The sequence below is a fragment of the Pundamilia nyererei genome, unplaced genomic scaffold (genome assembly GCF_000239375.1).
Source record: "Pundamilia nyererei isolate P.nyererei 1_Seehausen unplaced genomic scaffold, PunNye1.0 scaffold00137, whole genome shotgun sequence".
In the NCBI taxonomy this organism is placed as follows: domain Eukaryota; kingdom Metazoa; phylum Chordata; class Actinopteri; order Cichliformes; family Cichlidae; genus Pundamilia; species Pundamilia nyererei.
Genome location: NW_005187538.1, coordinates 899546 through 902996, shown reverse-complemented (window position 1 = coordinate 902996; position 3451 = coordinate 899546).

Sequence of the window (3451 nt, the reverse complement as noted above, 5' to 3'; positions counted from 1 at the left end):
GAGTGCATTACCCACTAGTACATGAGCTCACTTCAGCACAGCCAGTATTTTTCCTGTGCAATAAAGCCTCTTTAGGATTGCAGCTCATAGTGTTTAAAATACAATATTTATATATCCACAGTAGTATGCAAAAGCCTTGACCCATATATTTTACCAAGAAAATAGGAAATAGTATGTGGAAATATAATATTTAAGACTAAAACAGAGTTTGTACAATTCGAACAAGCTTCAAAGTCACTATTTAGTAGAATCTTTTTTTCTTCAACACAGCTCGAACTCTTATTCAATTTTCTTGTCATTTCTTTAAGTTCTCTTCAGGATTAGTTTACCAGGCTTCTTGATTGGCATTCAAAGCTCTTCTTTTGATGTTGTCTGCCTTTTTATTCTGTTTTAATAATGTTGCATTATTGGGGAGGCCAATCCATGACTAATAGTGTTCCATTGTCTACCGAGGTATACTTTTACTGCACTGGCAGGGTGTTTTAGATCATTATCATGCTGATAAATGAAAGCGTTGCCAATCAGACAATTCCAATTTGGTATTGCACTTGGATCAAAGTCTGTTAGCTTTTGTCTGCTTTCATAATTGCATCAATTTTGACAACATCCCCAACGCCACTGTCTAAAATGCAACCCAATGGCAGAGCCTCCACTGTGTTTTACAGATGGGCGTAGATGCTCACTGTTGTACTTCTCTTGATCTTCACCATAAATACATAAAATGAGAGTTTGAACCAGAAATGTGACCTCTGGATTCACTACCCCAAAGGACATATTAGCATTGATTTTCATTCAAGGTCTTGTATTTTTTTTTGGGGGGGGGGCATACCTGAGCTTTTTCTCCATGTTTCATTTTCACTGAGACCAACAGTAGATACAACTGAAGGGTTAGATGTATCTCTTAGGTCCTGTGTCAATTTTTTTTCATTTTTTTAAGGACATAACCTTTAGATACTAATCTAGTATAGGTAGCTTTTAGGCCTGCAGCTTCTTTTTCTTTTAGTGTTTTTGTTTTAGCTAATAGCGCTTTAGGAATCAACTTGGTGGTGCAACAATACTATTTTGTGTCTGTCAAACTGCATGATCTTTTTTTAGATTCAACTAAAGAAATGGGAACAAATTTCATGTTTTTGTGACAATCTGCAAGCAACAAAGTGACTAAAGATACACCACAACAGTAGTTCTTCCTTTGAGTTAGGTGACTGTTTTATGCCTGAATTATTCGTAGGTGGGTGTTAAGTTGCTTAACAAAGACTTTCTTCTGAAAATGGTCACGTACAACAACAACATCGTTGAAGAACTATTGCTCAAGACCAGAAATGAGGGGTGGTTCAAAACTTTTAGTAGTAGTGTGGTGCATGTGCGTATCTCCAAATAGATAACCAGCACTGGCTCTGGTTACCTCTGACCTTGATATTGTACTTCTGACAGTTAGAGATATCTTTACTTTTCGAGGTTCGTGTGTTTCGAGGAGTACACACAGCAAAACAGGCACTCAGTGGTAAGTAGAGAAAATAATACAACCTTTAAATAACAGCGGAGACTCTCAGTCAGCGACGATGAAAAGTCCATATAAAGTAGGTGTATAACATAAAAACCAAAGTGTTCTTTTTGTTTTTGTCTGACAGCAGAGGAAGTGTCAATAAACAGGTTATAGGCTGCATTCCAACTTACCTTTTTATCTTGTTGGTGTCTTTTATTGTCGCTTTTGTTTTGTCTGCTTAATGTATTCAACTCCCACATCTATTGATTCCTTTTGTGTGTTGCTTGTACAGTTGTATTAACCCTAATAGCTGCTAGAATTTCTTTTTCAGGCATATTCATATGGCAGCTAAACATGAGCATCTTACAGGAATAACGCTTTCAAGTCTTTGAGTCTTTTCTCCCAGAGAAATAGGCTCCTGCTCTCAGGCGATGTTCTCTGGCACCGTAGCATAAAATATTGTTCTTTTCTCGATCGTAAATCAATAATGTGACTTTGAAAATGTGTTTAAATCATTATGTACTCGTGAAAGAAGTTCTAAATTGTCTGTAAATATTAGAGAACATCAGACTAAATCCTCCACTCTGTAGAAGCCGTTTGTTACGTAATCTCACTGCGAGCGCTGGTGCATCTTTCTTTTATTGTTGTGCAGAAAAGCAGTGTACAGAAAGGTGTCTAATCTCAGCAAGATTGAGGTATGGCACCAGTGAAAGTGGATGTCATCTCAGACTGTCAAGTCTAAGGTGTAATCAGATTTGTAAGATGCTCTTCCCACCTCCTCCTCGTTGTCACCCACCTTCTTGTTGCTACACTCTGTTCCTTCATTCCTTTCCACACTTCTTACATAATTTGTTAATTCTGTCCCATTTCCTCTGCTGCTGCTGCCATCGCTGTTCTTGCTCTAGGTGCTATTTGCAATGCTAATGAGGCGAGGCAGCAAGAAATGGTTTGTGGGGAAAAGAAGCTGCCTGGAAACACGGTGCAGTGGTGTTATGGCTCACTATGCCACACAGGCAATATTCTCTTGGCAATATATTATTGCATACATGTTGTCATCCTGTAAATTTTTACTAGATCTCATCGCATGATATGAGAGTGGTCACCAAATCTACAACCTCTTGAGTGATCAGTTTTGTAATGAGGTGTGGAAGTGCAGTCCCAACGTTTTGTTTATGCAACACAAGAAATAATGGCTCATTGAAAACTCCAGCATACATCCATAATCTAAATTATTAATCATGGGAATGATTTCTCAGTCTTAAAATTGGTTGATAGTTTATTCAGGGAGACTAAAGTATGCCTGTTTATAATGAGAAGAAATCTCTACAGTGTCCTTGGTGTCTGCTGGAATAAGTAAGGTAAAGAATCGCTCCATTGGCAAGTTTAGCAGCTTTGTATTCCCATCCATCCGTTACTGTGAATGAATGAAGTCCAGGTTCTAACCTAAATTTTACGCCTTTCTGTTCCCATCATTGTGGCGTGCCAGACGAGCAAGCAAGGAACCACTGGTTAATTTCAACCCATGTCACCACCAGGCACCTTTCAGTAGTGAGCTCCCCACTTATCTGCCTCGTGTCTGTGTGATTGAAATTACAGTCATGGCAGCAGCAAATGCAAGTAAATGGATTATTGAGCAACTGTAAGTGGCTCACTCTACTGAGCTGGCTGTGTGTGCGCTCTCTGGCCAGACATGAAAAATCTAACAATGGCAATCTGCTGCATGTTCCAGAGTACAGAGGATACTTCTTTTGTGTGTGTTTCAAATCTCACACACAGATAGATAGATAGGTAGTAGGGGTGCAACTCGTATCGATATTGAACCGTTCGATACAGTGCTTTCGGTTCGGTACGCATATGTATCGAACAATACAAAATTTTTAATTTATTTTATCAACTTTTCTTCTGACGATGCTGTCTGTGTTGAGAGCTCAGTGGATCTGCGTTCGACTACTCCGCCTAGGCTGCACT